At 38.6% G+C, this 18,501-nt stretch overlaps 1 protein-coding gene across 1 annotated transcript in view; it reads left to right on the top strand.

Annotated features, from left to right (window-relative positions):
* The first annotated feature begins 12,740 nt into the window (after positions 1-12,740).
* Positions 12,741-18,501, top strand: part of Jazf1 (JAZF zinc finger 1) — a 144,052-nt gene continuing 138,291 nt past the window's right edge. Inside the window, exon 1 of the mRNA XM_010628281.3 lies at positions 12,741-12,808. The gene's annotated coding sequence lies outside the window, so the exon portion shown is untranslated. The remainder of the gene's footprint in view (positions 12,809-18,501) is intronic.

The following is an 18,501-nucleotide window of genomic DNA, read 5'->3' as shown; positions in this document are numbered from 1 at the left end:
AGCAAGTCAGCTGTAGCGCCCCCATGATTCACTGCCTTCCAAAGTCCCACTTCTGAATATATGAGGCTTTGAGGGGCATTAGATTTAAACCATAACAAAGGCATAGAACTAGCTGAAACCAGACAAGAGGAGCTTGTTGAGATGATCTCTGGACATCAAGTCTCAGGCGTTTCTTCTCAGCTGAGGAGGCCTATTCCAACTAGCCCGTCAGATAGCCCCTCCATGGTGATCCCTGAAGTTTCTCTAAAGCTTTGCCAGGTGCTTGAATCACAAATATGCAAACAGTGAGCAGTTCCTACATGGCAGTAGAAAAGTATGTATTTTCACATTAGATCACTGTGATTACAGATTAATATGGTACAACTTCTAGACTCTGGTCTACCTGAGATCTAGGAGTTTTGACCTATAAATATTAGTTATTTTTGGTTATTTTGATTGTTTTGTTTTTTCCTAATTGAGATTTACTTCTTTATCACCTTTTTCTCCTCTAGAATCCAAGCTTTTCCTAAATTTATATTTCAGTCAAAGCAAATCTCTCTTGATACAGATAGGAAAGATGTCACAGTGTGTGTAGGTTTCAGGTAAGTGTGATTCATAGTGTCAGAGCTGCCCTTTAAAGAAAAAAAAATTTGGCAAGTAGGGCTGGAATGGGTTACAAGAAAAGAAGAGGAACAAATGGGAACAGATCTGCATTAATAAATATTCAGATCGTGCCTATTCCGTTGTCAGTGTTTGTAGGTGGTGTTAGTACATGTAGTTTGGGGTGATGGGAGTTGTGCACACTCTCATTTTTCACTTTAATTGCCTGCCTGAAAAGACCCTGACAGCTGCAAAGGTTACTGCTGGTTGCCTTGTTGAATTCAGAAGTAATATGCATGTGTGAGTCGCTTCATTATTGCCCACTAATAACCAGCTCTGGAGAAAGTCTTGAAGTGACCAAAGGAGCCATAATTTGACGTGATGGCTTTGTCTTTCTCATTCTCCCATTATTTCACCATCCCAGTGTAGACTTAGCCGTAGACAGTGTGGTGATATAGGCGTGATTCTTTTTCTTTCCATGACTTCAGTATGATAAATTCTTAGAATTTTTAGGGAAAAACAAAGCAAGACATGAAATCATGTTTCTTGTTGGAGCTTTTGGTCCAAAGGTATAAACTAGCATTCTGGTTGTTTTATGGTTTTATTAAATTTGGTTTGGCTTCAAATAACTGAAAAGCCTTCAAATAACAATGGCTTAGGTAGGAGAAAATTTATTTCTCTTAACTTTCAAACAGGGCAGAGATGGTCAGGTCAGGAGCAGTGTGTGTGCTTTACATGATCAGCAGTCCAGCTTCGTATTATATTGCTTTGACATGTAGGACTTCCACACCCAATATTATCTTATATCCAAAGAGCTTTAATCACTTTTTCAGTCACCTTAGAGGAAAATTACCACGAAAAAACAAAAAAATGTCTTTAAAGGAGCTTTTCCTTTAGCTCTGCCTACATCCTTTTGGCTAGAGCTTAGCCACGTGGATGTATCTGGATTAAAGAATTCTGGGAATATACAGTTTGTAGGCCAGACAGCCATGTTCCTAAGCATTATAAAGGAAAATATCCCTGCCACACTTCTGTGAGGTTTTAGATTTTCAATACGTCATGATCCATCAACTATAAAATGAAGATAATCCATAGTAGAGATCTCAATTTCAGAACATTTTATTGAGTGAAGAACTGAGCAGTACCTATACTGAACACATTACTGATTTAGTCCTCATTTTCAGTCCAGGGTAAAAATACTACACATATCAATATTTTATGGTGGGGGGGGACTTGAGGTTTAAAGAAATTACACAGTTACTGTTGAACTGAGGCAATTTGACTTCTGTGAAATGGCAGTTACCTTAAGCAAGAAGAAGTAGGAACACGGGATCCGTGGAGAAGAGGCTTCTCAGAGTGAACGTTGGCAGTTCAGGTACCAGATAAATTAAAACACTGCGTGAAGGAGGGTCCACTTTAACTCAGTCTTCCCATCCCCACCCCTTATATTCACTCCCTTGTAAAAGGCACCATTTCACTTAGTTTCAAATGCAGTACAACCACTGGCTTTTCTTTATCCCAGGAGCAATCCCTGGCCCGAGGAGTTCTCGACTGATAGTTGGCTGAGTTGTATGATAACCAAGTCTTTAAACAGAGCCATTTGGTTTTTATTGTGATTGCTGTTTTGCTTTGCAGGTCATACTCTGGTTCAGTTGCCTGTTGGAATGTGTGGTGTTATGATGGGATTCTATGGCCCTTCAGTTCCTATCTGGATGATGAGTCCTTTATCTCTCCTTTCTCTAAGGCCCTGACTTCCTAGTTCTGCAAACTGTCATACCACACATCAGAAGCAGACCTTATTTTCTCGTCTGTCAAACTCCTTTCACTTTCTAGTTCTTTATTTTTGGTAATGAGACACTCAGATCTATAACATAAGAAAAATCTTGTATTTCCATTTCCACCTTCCATTTCAAACCTTATATCTCTCAGTCCAATTTCTCCCCCATCCTCCATACCACTTCCAGTTATGTACTAAAACATGTACCATCTCAACTTTGCACCTTCACTGGCTCTGTGTTACCCACAGAATTAAAGTTGAGCTCTCTGGGAGCACTTTAGTCCTTCTGTGTTGTGGCCACTACATTTCAGGCCTCTTGTAGAGAAGATGCCCTGCACTTCTTGCCAGCCACTATTCTATTGGACTTCTGCCTACCTCCTCAAACCATTTTCTATTCACACTCACCATTTTCTTTTCTAATTGCAGATTTAGTTCAAGACTCTTGTAAATTTTCTTTTAAGTACTTTCCCTGGTTCTCAGAGAATTGTGTTGTTTCTGGAATATTGTACTGTGGTGAAGCATATCAGTGTCTGTCTTGAATTATTTTTGACTGGGAATAATATTCATCTCTCTTGCTCAACTGTAAACCTATTGACCCATAATTTCCCCTAAGTCATAAGCACATGGCAGGAATGCAGTATGTCTTTTGGGGAATCAGTTCAGTTTTGTTGTCTCCATTAAGAAAGCCAGAGCACTTATCTAGGTGCAGACAACCTCTGTGTCATTGTACTTTTGTTGCCTCCTGATCAGCTTTTTCACCTCATTTTTTTTTAGATTAGTATTAGTTTGCAGTACATTATGATTACATTCACCATGGGGAGTTAATACATGTACTACTACATCTTAATTCTTTTTACTTTCCTTGCCTCCCTCCCTGCTCCCTCCAGCTTTTCATGATTTAGACCACAGAAAAAGAAAGAAATTGTCATCTGGAAGCAGGAGCTTCATTTCTTTTAATGGTCATGTTGCTGTGCTTTGAAGTTCTCAACCTGGTACCGTAGACATTTTTAAGCCTGATAATTTTTGGTTGTGGCAAAGCTATCCCATGTAGACTTGTAGAAACATTGTAGAGAATGTTTAGCAGCATCCCTGGTCTCTACTCTCTAGCTACCACTAGTACCTTCCCTCCAGCCTCTCCGGTCATTGCCAAATTACCGTAGCAGGAGGGAGGTGGGAATGCCCACAGTTCAGAACCACTCTCCTGAAGTGTGTCTGTAACTAACTCTCCTGTAACTAATCAATATTGACTCTTCAGTCCTGCTACCTTTCCACAGTACCCAGTGACTTCAACCCTCAACCTTAATGCCAAACTAGATTTCCAGACTTCACCTATGAATGGCTGACTCCCCTTTCTTACTCCCTTCAAAATCTTCCACGGTTTCTGTTCATCACTAATGCCTTCCCAGATTAGCCCTGTCTGCCCTACCTCCCCTGTTTTGAATTTTCTATCATTTTGTAATACACTGAATGTCTGGGCTTGATCATCTATATATTTATGTTAAAAATTATATATGTATATTATAAAATTATATATATAATTTTATATATAATTATATATATGCTGTTATAGTCATTACATCTGGATCTCTGTTCTTCTCCTGCTGTCAGATTCTTAAAGATGTCTGAACTGGATGCTTATCTCCATGTCCTGGGTATCACTGCATGTCCAGGATATTCCTGAGTTACTCAGCAAACATCAGAGTGGGGCAGTGGTTATTGACATATCCCTGGGCTTAGGATTTGTGGCTTCTAAGACCAAGTTCCTTAAGGGACTACAATTTTAGTGGTATGATAAGACAGATTTGCATATTTATCTTGTACAACATACAGTAGAAGTAACCTATGGGCCAAAGCCTTGGAAGAGAGTTAGGATTTCTTGGGCAAACAGTGTTAGACAGAAAGAGTGAAATGTCTTCCATCCATAAACCAGTATTTCCTTCCAGCCCTGAAGAGAGGAATTCAGGCATCTCATTTTACTGCCTTTTCTTCTGTCATTTAGCCTCACTTACCATCAATGATCTTCTGTTATACATATCTCTGAGTAGGCTCTTTCCATGGGCAAGGCTGACATGGATGCTTCTTTAGGGTCTTTTAGATTGCTTATTGGTTAGGTCTATTATCAAGTTCCTTTCATGTTCAAGTAGGCATGTATATTTGTGTATGTGTATACATGGGGGGCTAAAGGGAGCCAAAATTTTGGGCCTTATTCCAGCTATTGGTTAGGTCTATTATCAAGTTCCTTTCATGTTCAAGTAGGCATGTATATTTGTGTATGTGTGTGTATGTGTATACATGGGGGGCTAAAGGGAGCCAAAATTTTGGGCCTTATTCCAGTTTGAAATAACTTTATCCAGCACCCAGGGACTGATGACCAGTCCAGTCTCCAGGACTGCTGTTATAGGCTGTACACTTCACAAGCATACCTAGAAGGCATGATGGTCTCTGGCAGGTTCTCTTGTTAAGGATAACAAAGATAGAGCATGGATAGATTACTAAACCTGGGTCCCACTTTAGAGTATAGATTGATAGATCATAGTCATAGATATAGGGCTACATAATTTATACTTGGAAAAAAAATCAAGTGCTCATTGATGTATTTGATGGGTTGGTAAACACTTAGAAAGCATCCTAGTCCAAAGGATCTGTCAGATAACTTCAACCTTTTGGCCATGCCATAAATAGAGAAGCCTGCAACATGCTATTTCTTTATACATTAGTCTCCTGGAACATTGTCCAAATAGTTCCTGATCTAATCATGTTTGTTCATTCACTTGTGTCGGAAAAACTCAGTCTGTGAGTGTGAGCATGAGTGCTTATTTTAATAGATGATGTTATTGTGTTCACAGTGTCTCCAGCATTTAGATATTTAACTCATAAAGTTTATGGCAACACTTAACTACATCTGGATTTCACATTGAATTTGGGAAGGTAAGAAACTCACTGTAATCTGCTCTGACTTCCTTGTAATGGAAATTATGACTTGGAAAAAGTTTCAAGTAACTTGTCTATAAACTAAGAAAAAGTTAATCCACTCAAAGACTGATTACATGCAATCATAGAATCTTTTTCTAAGGCCAACACCAGCAAGAAATATTTATTTTGGTGGCTGAAGTAAACTAGCCATGAATTAAAAGTTGGTCTTTTTAATTTGTTGGTTCCACAAATTTATTCTTAAAAGTAGAGTGAAAGTTGTAACAAAACTACTAGGTTTTTAAGAAATCTATAAAGATTATCTGGATGGACAGTTACAACTGATAGTAGCAAAGAATTGACTTCAGAGGATGAACCACCTTTGCGGTGGTCAGAATGCTGGCCTCATAGCACTCAGGACGCGGGTCCTGGCCCTACTGGTACTGTGTAAGAAGGCATGCCATACAACCTCCTAGGCCTCTGTTTGCTTGTTATTCTGCTTGTATCTGCCTCTCTCCTTCCTTTCTTCTTCCTTCCCCCTCTTCCTTCTTTCCTGCCTTCTTCATTTGTTTGTTTTAGTATCTCTCATTCACGTTCAAGACTTTTCCTCCAGTGTCTATTGATCATTCCTTGACTGTTCTTGACTCATATTTAAGACTGAGGCTATAGAAAGCTGATAATCTTTGAATGGTGATGTGGATAGTTTGTTGATCCTGAGCTTTAACTGTAGAAAGAACATTTAATTAGAGAATCACCAGATGTAAGCGTATGGCAGTCTTTTCTCTGTGCCCATTAAACTGAATCAGGGAAGAGGCCTCTACTGGCTATTCTTGAGAGCCATGGAGTAGGCACATTACTATTGTAACCTCTGTTTTCATCTCTGTACCCTCCCTTCTCCTTCTCCCCCACTGTGCTTGGTGTCCTTCTACAATGTCCCTGGATAATCAACATTTTAAATAGTTTTCAGCCTTGATCTTCTTGCTTTTTGCTGTAGCAGGTACCTCTAAGTCTAGGATGTCAGTCAAGTCAGGGCTTCTGCAGGGGGCTCAGCTCTGCTTGTGTGTCTCCCCTACTTCAGGTACTTGAGATTGTAACTCTCCATACTCTAAGGCTCTTTCTAGTCCTGTATCAGTTTTCCATGATCCACAATACTGATTGAAATGGCTTATCTGCTGTGTCCCTTCCCTCTTTTATTCTATCATTAGTAAGTTTTTTCTTTCTTTCCACTTTAATGAGATCTGGAATGATGAAGGAAAAAAATACTCTTGATGAATCTACCGTATTTAGCCCATACTTTTCAATTTCTCATCATAAAATTAATTGATCAGCATATCTATTCAGCAGTTACTTTGCTTCTCCTACATCCCAGGCACTGAGCTGAGTGCTAGAGAGAGGTGAAAACAGTTAGGACAAGTTCCTCACTTCTGCAAATATGGAAGGGTAAAAATGATGGTCCTTGGCAATGTCCCTTCAGTGACATAAACAGGTGGCCGGAAGGAAGTGGTGCTGAATAAAGAAAAGGTGTGACAAACTCCACCCACGATGCTGTGAAAAACTTCACCGAACAAATTCTGAAGCCCTACAGCTTTACAAGTTCAACAGCTGGGGGAAGGCTGAGAAGAGACTGCACCCATTAGTTATTACTGAAATCATTGAAGGGTTCCAAAGACAAAGTAATATCTCTAGCCCAGATCTTCAAAATTGCTCATCTGGCTGGATGGGTGTTTCCCTCTCCAAGGTCTTCTAGGGCTGCACCCCTCCCCCATGCATTCCCACCCACATACTCTCAGGCCCCCCAGAGTTGCCATGCATACTTAGAAAATAACTAGAGTTTGGAAAACAGAATTAGAAGGTCTCTCAAGAGACGTACTCTGTCTTCCCCTCACTTTTGCCTCGCAGCCCACAGATTGCTCATTGCCCAAAGGGGTCCTAGTTTATTTTGTTGAGGGGCAATGCAGCTGGTTTCCGACTTTCTTAAATTATAAGTAGTTCCAAGTATATAAAATCCCTGTAAGGTAGACTAGTGAAAACCATTGGCCAAAGTCAATGGTCTCATTAATTAGTATTGGCTGACCCACCACATAATGCTGATAGAGTTTTTGTGTAAGATTGAAGATTGAGCTGGGAGGCTGAGGCAGGAGGATTGCTATAAGTTTGAGACCAGCCTGAGCTAACATAGTGAGTTCCAGAGCAGTCTCAACTACATAGTGAGACCTGTCTGAAAAAAAACAAGGGATGGGGGGACTGAAGATTGTACTATAACAGGCTACTTATTAGAAATGTTGCAAACCAGACCCTTGGTTGCCATTTGTTCCCAGTGCTGAAGACATGACACAGTGGTTGAACATGGGCCTCATGGATCGAACAGAATGGTCAGTGGTGTCCAACCTTCTTTGGTCACCTAGAATTCCAGTTCCTAATAAAAGGGGCTCTGAATGTTCCTTTCCTAGTTTCTGCTATCTCTTACTTTTTGTTGCTGCCTGAGGAGCAGTGGGAGCTAGTGCAGTGACAGCAGAGCCTTTCACGATTCATTTGAGTTTATAAAACTGTGAGTCCCTAAGATCCCATAACCTATGGAAAGTTTCTACTTGTACATGCGTCTAATGTTAATAGCTAAGTCCTTGTCGTAGAGCTGTATGTTCAGAATATTACCCCAGGGTTATAGTGACAGAAAACACATTGTCATCCACTGTAGAGGGTGCCCTTTTTACAAACTTTGAAGTAAGCTGATAGGTTTTTATCACGTGAGTGCTTTCCGATACATTTTAATAGTCAACTTGAAGTCTGTTCACACGCAAGGAGGAGAGAGGGGTGGCTTGAAGCAGAATTTCTGTGATTGCTGTATTTCGCTCCTCCCTGCCATGCTGGAAAAGTTTGAGTTTATCTGAATGTCACTTCAGAGTAAGATGAAAGTGGGAGAGTGGTGCTCTGTGTAGCTGTGGATAGTCTCATTATAGAAATTGCCAAATCGCCAGCTTAAGGAGCATCATGTGGCCACGAAGAATTCAAGTGTTTCTATCCACAGACCACTGATTAAAGTGGATTCTACCTCTAGACAATTATAGCCAATGTTCTAGTTCCACATTTTATTGGAACAAACTAAAGAAATATCTAGAGAGCTAAATGCTTTGACCGTTTTATTTTGTAATAGATTCCTTGTAGCAACTTATCATATGCAGAAAATGTCTTGAATGACATGGTACATAGTATAAAGATATTTTTCATTGAATTCAGTAATATCCAGGGGATAGTTAGACTCTCTCTAGTTCAATCTGATAATGTTCCTCCCTCTTCTTCGTAGTCCTCACAAGAGGAATGTCACTGTGTGGTACCTGGGGAAACTGTCCTATAAAACTCCTAATCTCTGTCTCTCAAATCTGTCTCTGTAGATAGTGTTTAGCATCAGGCAGCTACAGTTCTGTCAGGGAGGGAGAAATAGTAAAGGCAGCTGTTATACTTTTACTGCATGTGAAGAGCTCAGGAGTGTAATTAAATCCATCACATGGTGAGTCATGATCGCCACACAGCAGCCAGCCGAGAAGTGAGTGATGGAAGTGATGTTTATTTGAGACCAGTAGTTGATGCAGCTCCTCTGGTAGCACTTGTGGTAGCCTCTACTGACTTGTGGCCACCAGGTGCCTCATTTCATTTTAAACTCTCAAAGCTTAAGTGAATGTCCTAAAGGTTGTCCACAGAAGCATTTAACCTGAAAAAGAGAATTTGGGCCTGGTAGACGTCTGTCTGGAAGTTCTTCTCTCTGACTGGCTATCAACATCTGCATTATAGGAGGAAAAAAAGAGGCGAATTCTGCCTAAGAAGCTTCCAGATAGTCTTTCTGTGATGGAGAAGGTAACATTTGAAAACTTTTAGAAGTCTCTCTCCCACTTATAACGAGGATTTGTGAGCATAAATCTGCATATATTATGGAATATGGTGAAGCAAAGTAAGAAAGAAAATAAGATTTCAAAATCTTACTTTGCAGTATAATCCTGAACATTGTTTATTCTTTGTGATGTAGTTTTTTTTAATGTTAGGGCCTGAGACCATTTATTTGAGTGTCAGAGAACTGCAGAATTTTATACAAAGTACTCCTTTGCTTTTTCTTAAACACACACTAGAGCCTTTCTGTATTACTCGGTTTTCCATGACTGTGACACAATAATCAAGATAATCTATAGTGAGGAAATGTTTGCTTTGGCCTGGTTTCAGAGGTTTAAGTCCGTGGTCACTTGGACCTATTGCCTTTGGGTCTGTGGTGAAGCAGAAGATCATAGCAGGAAGCTTATGACAAGAATGCCACTTATCTCACGATAGCCAGGAAGCAGAGAATGGAGGGCCAGGTCCCTTTATCCCCTTCAAGGGTACACCCCCAGCGACCTTTCTTCCAGGGGGCCCTCCTAAAGGTTTCACTGCTTCCCAGTACCTCACTCAGGCCAAGAACCAAGCCTTTAAGACAGGGGCCTGTGGAGAATGTTCAAGATCCAAACTATAAAAACTTAAAGTAGAAAATAAAGTAAATGGGGGGAAGAAGGGGGAACCCAAAAAGTATACACATTCCAGGAAAAGAAAAATAGTATAGTGTTTTTTCAACAAATGATGTTACCATCACATGGGAGACCCTAGAGGATGTCATTTATCACAGAAAACCCACTACACTGCCGGCCCTTAGAGAAGAAATTGAAAATGAATGTGCAACAATCTGAATGACCAAGGTTACCCAAGCAGCAGTTCACTGTACAAATAAATGGCTGGAAGCTAATGATCACCACTTTAGGCACCTCTTCTAATTGTAGAGGCCAAAAGTAACTTGTATTAATCTCATGATGTCTCAGTAAATTTAGAGTTTTTTTTTCTTTTTTGGGGGTGGTGGTGGTACTGGGACTCAAACTCAGGACCTTGCTCTTGCCAGGCAGGTGTAGCATTGCTGAACTACATTCCCAGCTCAGAGATTTTTTTCTTGAACTGTGTATACATTTTTGGTGGACTCTGCGCATATATATATATTACACACACTCGCACACACACACACACACACAGGTGTACATATACACACCAATAAAAGAGAAAGATAAGGCTGGGGATTTGGCTCAGTGGTTCCGCTGTCTGCCTTGCAAGTGCAAGGACCCGAGTTCGATCCCTGGTACAAAAAATAAAAAAATAAATAAAAGAAAAAGATAAAAATAATCAGTGTAATTTAGAAAGGTAGTAAATATTAAATATTTTAGAAAGTATATAATTTGAGGAGTTGGGGATATAGCTCAGTGGTACAGTGCTTACTTAGTTTGCACCTACTGTGTGTGAGGCCCTGTAGTCTATCCTCAACACAAAAAAGGAGACAAGGAAGGGAAGGAGAAGAGGAAAGGAGTGGAGGAGGAGGGGAGGAGAAGAAGAAAAAGAAAGAAAATTACATAATTTGAGGATAAAAGAAAGCTTTAGAAGATGGTTTGTGGGAAAACATATTGGAACTCAGTTACAAGAACAAAGACAAGTTATAAACATTTACATATTTATTGACTTTTTATTTTTTAATCCCTTAATACAAAAATTTTGAGCTCAGAACAATGCTCTTTTCCTTCAAAAAATATGCCTTCTGAAGTCATGCATAGTGTACCCTTTGAAGAAATAGTTTTTAAGTAAATTGAGTTCAAGCTCTTGAAAAGCAGAGCTCCTCAATCATTAATACTTACACTTGGAGTGGACCATCTTATGAGAAATTGTCCACCAAGACCATTGTAATCGTTGCCTTGTTCTTTCTTATCTTCTTCTCATTTTCCTGGGTTTTGTTTCCGGTCTCTTGTGTCTTACCTCATTACGCACCTGGAAAGACCCTGCAGGCTTCGTACGTCAGTCACTGTGTGTACCGTAGCCTGCTCAGCATGCCAGTGGACTATTTCTCTCCACAAAAGGACTTTCTCTGTTGAGCATGCTTCCACTCAGTCCTTTCCAGCAAGAGCATGCCTCTGAGAAAGCTAGGTGCCCATTGGGATTATAGCAAACTCAGATGAGTATTAGGGTCATGTTTGAAAACTGTTTCCCTTGAAGAGTGGTTTCCTCCATTTGCAGAATAGCTCACTTTATCTCCACACCAGTGATCAAGAAGCAGCCTCGATTGCATAAGTAACTGTGGTAAGATTGAGAGGATATGCTGAGTTACTGATCTGTTCTCATTTGTGCTGCCAAAACTTGGAGACCCGACTCGATGGAGCCATTCAGGGAATCTTTGTCTCTTGTTTCAGAATTTGGCTCTCAAGGACTTATAATGGCAAAGAACCAAGAAAGTGGGATTTCTGAATAGCGTGTCCCTGAAATTCTTGGCATTGGAAAAATGATAAAGTGAATATGCGATTCTTAATTTTAACACCAAGAATAACACTAGCCCTGCTGTGCAGTTTTAGTCTGGGATTCAGAAGCATTGTAAATGGATTTCTCTGCTGTCATTTTTTGCCACCGTATTCTCTGCCGCTATGCCTGCTCCCTTTCCCTGTCACCCGTTAATGCCCATTAGAGTCAGTGCATGGATCTCACATCGACCATGTACAGTAAACACTTCCTGTGCGAAGGTGCTTGAAACAACATCTGTCATGATATCAAAGGAGGTGTTACTGCCCAGTGCAGCTGGAAGGCATCTAATAATGCGATGGTTTAGACAAGATTACAGTGAAAATGGATCTGTGGGAAATGTCTGAACCTTTTTTTGAGAAAACAGCAATGTATAGTCACTTTCCTCCTCTTTTTATGCTGATATTATGTAAACATTATTTTTGCATATATTTATGCAGTTTCTTCATCTGATAAGCATGAGATTGTTTCTGGTTGTGAGACGTACATTCCTGTCGCTGTGCTAGAGAAACGCCATTATGAAGTGTTGCTATGGTGCTGAATTCTGCCTCTTTGAAAGGAAAACCTCTCTGTTGAATGTGCTGTTTGTTGACTCTGAACCAGTACGAGAATTTCTGATTCAGAGTCTAGAAAAGTTATAATAAACTCATTATACATTTAAAAAGGAGAAGAGGTGCCCTCCAGAATATGAATCCAAACTCAGAAAAGTGTTCAGTGAACAAGAACAATACTCAGTAGATTTTCAAATTGATGGAGCTTTCCAATGGAAACTAATTTGTTCCAGCATTGAAGTGAGCATAATTAACAGAGACTCTCTTTCTTAGGCCGATTAACCACTGAAAACCATGCCAACATTGTAACTGTAAGCAGTGAAAACCAATATTTATGAGGGGGATTGTGCAAGAGTTTGTGTGACAGATGGGCATTTTATCACTGTTGATGTTTGGAATTCCCTTGAAAAGTAATGCAATATCTTGTTATTTATGAATGAATGAACAAATGTGCTTACTGAGTTTTCTTTAAAAAGAGGTATTCTAAATTAATCTTTTTCTCTGTTTATCCTCTGTTACTTTATGACCTCATAGATTCTGATGCAAAACTTAAAAAATAAAATTATGTTTTTATTGCAGATACAGATCCACGTGTTTTAGAAAAACAGGAATTACAGCAGCCAACGTATGTTGCTCTCAGTTACATTAATAGGTAAGCCATTTTCAGAATTTCATCTGCCACTTATTTATATATTTACTTATGTTTCTTTTTTAAAAGGTAGAAAAATGCTTCCTTGAGATTATTTAATAGCAAACTCTGCATGGAATGTTCTAGTTTCTCTGTTGAGAAAATGGAGAATTGTAGTATTCTGTGCATATAGCCGAAAACATGATTGATTTATAAGCTTGTTCTGGAAGTATTTTGTATGCACCATTAGAATATACTCTTGACTTCATAAGGCAGTATAGGAGATTAATGGTTTTATATTTCAGTGAACCTTTTAAATCCCAGAGTGAAGAGGTACTTTATGAATTCAAAACATGGTTGGAATATCAGAATGTATCAGAAAATAACAAATTGAAATAATTTAATTTCAGAAGGTTATTTAGTGGCAGCTCATCTTTTAGTAAAAACATTCTCAGCAACTGAACCCATCTGTGTAGAATAACATGTAAAACAGCTTTTATTTAAAGTGAACACATGAGCCCAACTTTGGAGAACCATTTTGAACTTGATATATCAGGTCTAAAAGAAGAGTTAGTGTTTCAGTCAACTCAAATAATTAAGGGGACAGTAATTCTTTGGAGAGACCTTGAATCACTTATAGGTTAAGAAAACATACTCCCAAGCAAAAAAAAAAAAAAAAAGACAAAGTAAAACCTAAACTAGTTTTTAATGAAAATGAGAAACTCTCTGCTCATAATTCAGATCATAATTTCTATTGACTGTCGCTTTTATATAAGGTGAAGAGTGTTTCCAGTCTCTTGGTACCAGAGTCAGATGTTCATGGTCTGAAATGGAAACCTGGGTATGAATTATCTGTACTGTTTAATTTTAGTACTGTTTTAGGAAATTTAATAATTATTGCCCAACTAGAGCTGTGAATTAGTCACCTGTTTCAAGTTCAAGTTCAATCCATCTCAAGTTCTATGAAGCATATATTCAAAAGGGTACATTAATATAAACATCTATTTTATCTATCTATCTATCTATCTATCTATCTATCTATATATATATCTTTTGCATTTTATCCTTTATCCTTATCAGTCTTCCTAAGAATTGAGATAGGATATCTATAGTTTTTCATTACCTGTAACTTTTGACATATGCTAAGTAGAACACCTTCAAAATCACAACAGATGCAAAGATGTATATGCTAACTGGGTTTTTCACAGCACCTGTATTTTCAGTAATTAAGTGTTTTGAAAACTCTACTTATATATTACTTATGTGAGTTAATATTAATACTAGCCTTCTAATATTAAAGAGTAGACTGCCTAGGCATACAGATTAATTGTATTTAATTAGACTTTTAATAAATAGAAGCAACTATGATTTGAGTAAAATGTTACCTATGTATATACAGATTCATATTGATATTAAGTCTTTAAACATGTCTCTGTATTTGGTTTGCTTAGGCAATGTCTAGTCCATAGCATCACATTAGACCTAGATGTTTTGTCCCTTAACTCTTTTCTTTTTAACACAGCCCAGTCCCTTTAATGAAATGATTTGTTAAAGAGATGGACCAGTGATCCCACAGAATGCTCCCACCCAGTCTAGATCTTCTCTTGGTTGTTTCTACAAAGTTCCATTTGGTGGGTTCCTGTATCTCTTGTGTTTGTTATAAACTGGATGTGAGATATGGAGAAGATGGACCTTGATCTGGATACTTTACTGTGTGTACAGGTCTAGGGAAATAATTTGACAAGTCAAGTCCTAGCCAGTACAGTAGACAACATATGTAGAAGATCTGTAAGTATACTACTAATGATCCTGCAGTGAAAGAAAGGATTATGTGGAAAAGGTTACTAAATGCTGACCCAGGATCTCTCTGTGAGGATACTGCCACATTCATAGTGTAGTAATTAACAAACAGTAGACATTCTGGATATTTGAAGATAGTAAATAAAAACCTAATAAACAAAGAGAAGACCAAGCAACTGACAACTGCGAGTCTGATCACATTGGAAAGATATACTAGAAGGAGTCTTTAGGGATCTTGGATAGAAGAAGAGAAACATTACATTATCAAAATTCACATAAGGCCGTATGAATTCAAGAAAAGTGTTAAGGGTTACATAATATGCAAAAATATCAACTTGACATCAGTATCTTGAATATAGCAGAGAAGAATACTTTTTAAAAAATAAATGAGATTTTTCTTTTCTTAGGCCTCAGAGGGAAATATACTCTAATTCTGCAGAGCAGAGAATACTGAGAAAAAATTAATATTTCTCTGTTCAGATACCTGTTAATACCACCCTGATGGACATTTGAGCATCTCAAAATCAAGAGAAAACTTTCTTTGTCAATTACAGTGACTAATCAATCAACAGAGAGTTATAGTCCTTAAAATAAAGCTTGCATTTTGGACTATTTTTAAAAAGGAAAAGTAGTAGTCGTTCAGTAGAAATCATTGCATTTATTTAGCATGTCTTAAATTGTTTTATACCTTTTCTTTGAGCTAGAATGTCATTATGTAGTCCAGGTTGGCCTCAAACTCACACTGATCCTCCTGCCTCAGCCTCCTGAGGGCTGGGATTACAGGTGTGTGCCACCATACCCAGCAAGGTTATGCTCTTTAATAATGTGTTTATTTATTTATTTATTACTTTTTTGTGCTGTTGTTACCAGGGATCAAACTTGGGTCCTTGTGCTTGTAAGGCAGGTGGCGGAACCACTGAGCTAAATCCTCAGCCCTATTAATGTGTTGAGCATAGTAGATACTTATAAATAGAAAGAGAAAAAAATCATTAATTCCCTTAAAAGCAAGTCTGTTCAATGAATGGCTTTAAAAATCAGCTGGATTTTGGATTTTGCATTCAATCTGCTATAGCCCTTTGAGTCATATAGCTTCTGGAAAATCTCACTGTATACATGTGAGAAAAATGGGGACAGGGAGCCAGGGATGTAGCTCACTGGCACCATGCCTACCTGGCAAGCATAATATCTTGAGTTCAATCCCTGATACCAGAGGGAAAAATGGGGGTGGGAAGATAAATAATAGTACTCAGGAGATATTGGGCTCAAACATACATAGTTAGGTTCCAGAATAACCACTGTACAGCCAGATTTGTTCAGACACCAGAGTTAAGTACACAGTAAGAAAAGTAAGAGGAGAATTTGGAAGACTGACATTGGAAAAATAAGATGGGACAGGTGGGAAGAGGGGACAAAGACATAAAAATAATACAGAATAGAGACCATGCCTCAGACAATCAGAGGTTAGAAATCTAAAAAGATGAAACTATAGAAAACAACAGGAGCTACAAACACCATAAGAGAGGTAGCCAGCATACAGGAAACCATCCTCCCCCATGACTCACCAATAAGGCAGGTAGAGGCTAGGTGGGCTACCTGCTAAAGTCAGGTGCGTCTCCATAAGAAGATTTCAGAGAGCCCTGGACTATCAAAGGGTACTGCCTACAAGGCATTGTCTAAGGAGTTCTAGATAGCTGTCTTGAGATGTCAAGGTAGCTTATTAATAACTTAGGACTCCCTAGAAAAAGATAACTATAATAGCTTAAAGATATGATAACATACACGGCCAACCTTCTCACTTACACAAAATGTTTTTATTAAAATAATGTAAGTTCGAGTTTCCAAATCTACTTTTAAGTCTGGCTTATTTTTTCTTGATGCATCTATGAGACTAGTGTTCTCAATACATGAGTTGAAAGTTGATAGTATAATATCACTGCTAGTTCTCTTTTTAGCTTCTCTAAGGAACCTTAAAGACTTTTATTCCGAATGGCTTTCTATCCTTCTTCTGATTCAAATTTAAGAGAACTGTCTTTTTTCTCATGGTCATCTGGGAAAAAGAAAAAAAATTATGCCCGAGTATGCCAACCCACTCACCATCTCCTCTTATACCTCTTTTAAAGTGATCCATCTACTTACAACCTCTCAGATACCAAACTGACTTTTTTATAACAATAAAGCTATTATTTTTTTTGCTCAGAAACTACTAGTTTCCCCCACACTTCTGATGTTTTCCTCTCCTTTCTTTCTTGGAGAAATATAACAGTGCAGTGACTATGAATGTAGAAGCAAAATCAGAGTGTTTAGGTTAGAGTCCCATCCACTGTTCATGAGCTTTGTAACAGAGCTGGTGCATCTCTGCCTTTATTTCCTCATCTCTAAGAGCACCTTCCTTATTATGTGTATTAGTCCACATAGTACCTGTAAAGCACATATACCAATGTCTATATAAGTTTTAAAAAACTTAGAATTCTTGTGTTCTGCTCATAATAAGTCTCTCTTTCTCTAAAAAGTCACTACTTAGAGAAATAACTGCAGAGGAAGTATTGCTTTGGAGTAAAGCTGGAACAATTTCTGTCAGGAAATAAGCTCTACAAAAGCAGGAATGTTTTTGGTCTCCCACAACTGTGTCCCTAGCCCCCAGAAAAGTGTCTGGAACATTGTAGACTCTTAATATTTACTGAAGGAATGGACAAACTTGTATATGAGTGAATAAAGTGAGTGAATGAATAAAAACTATAGGAACATTTCTGTGAGGAATCAGGAGCCTCTGCTGGTCCTGTGCATTAAAAGACCTATAGATGAAAATCAAATTTGTACACTTTTATTTAGCATTGATCTGGCTTGCTGCATAAAACTATACTAAATGGTGACTCTCACTACATGTCTTACCATAAGTAATTAGACAAATCTATGAAATAATGGCTTTTAGACTCTGGACAATGGGTTATACAAAATTGTGATCCCTGAAAGAAAGGATGCTTTGGAGGTAAGCACCATGATCACCTGGCTCTCACTGAGGACTTTGTCCTTACTTTAGTGTGATGAGCTAGGCCCAAACAGAGCACAGTGCTCCCAGGAGACAGAAGTCGGAGTTGGGATAACTAAAGCACTGTTATTTCTCCCTCTTCTCCCCTTTCCTCCCCTCTCCTCTGGGTGTGACTCTCACCCTTTCTGTGTTTTGGGGTAGGGGAGAGGATGAATGAAGATAAAGGTGCTGTTTAGGCTTTCCAGAAGTCACTGTGAGAGCCCTCTATAAGTCTGTGGCTGACAGTAGACTGCATACTTCAAGGGAATGCAATGAATTTTGTCAGAGCAGCTGCTACAGGGTGAGAATGGAATAGAGAGAGACACCATGTTGCCTTCCATGATGGCCAGCCTATCCAATGCCATAGCCAATCGAGATACCAGAAAGACCTCAGATTAGAAATAAGAACTTTGTTCTAAAATATGACTTGCTATAGAGCCACCCCAATGATGCCCACAGACAGACAAATCTCCATAAGATCTTCAGAAGAGACAAGAGCTTAGAGGTGAATCCTGAGAAATTAGAAGGTCTTCGGAAACATTTTGGATTTCCAGGAATTTGGTCTAATGTAGTGTAAATCTAGACCTATACAAGTTCAGCATGATCAATCCAAAATTGAACTGTGTGCTAGGATAAACTCAATACAGTAGTCATTGTAGAAATGAATTCCTTATCACAATGTTTACTGTACAATTGAAAATTACTAGACATGAAAGAAACAGGAAAACCTTCTTTTAGGGAAGGAAAACAAAGCATTCAATTTACCTCCCCTGAGATGGCTTAGGTGTTAGATTAAGGAAACCAAAAAACTTGAAAGCAGCTATTATAAATGTGTTCAATGATTTAAGGTAAAAATATGCTAAATAAGAGCTTGTTTCAGATGAAAATAAAA

This window comes from Fukomys damarensis, unplaced genomic scaffold (genome assembly GCF_012274545.1).
Source record: "Fukomys damarensis isolate Sample0158 unplaced genomic scaffold, DMR_v1.0_HiC HiC_scaffold_4, whole genome shotgun sequence".
NCBI lineage: Eukaryota > Metazoa > Chordata > Mammalia > Rodentia > Bathyergidae > Fukomys > Fukomys damarensis.
This window is presented reverse-complemented; position numbering and strand designations above follow the sequence as displayed.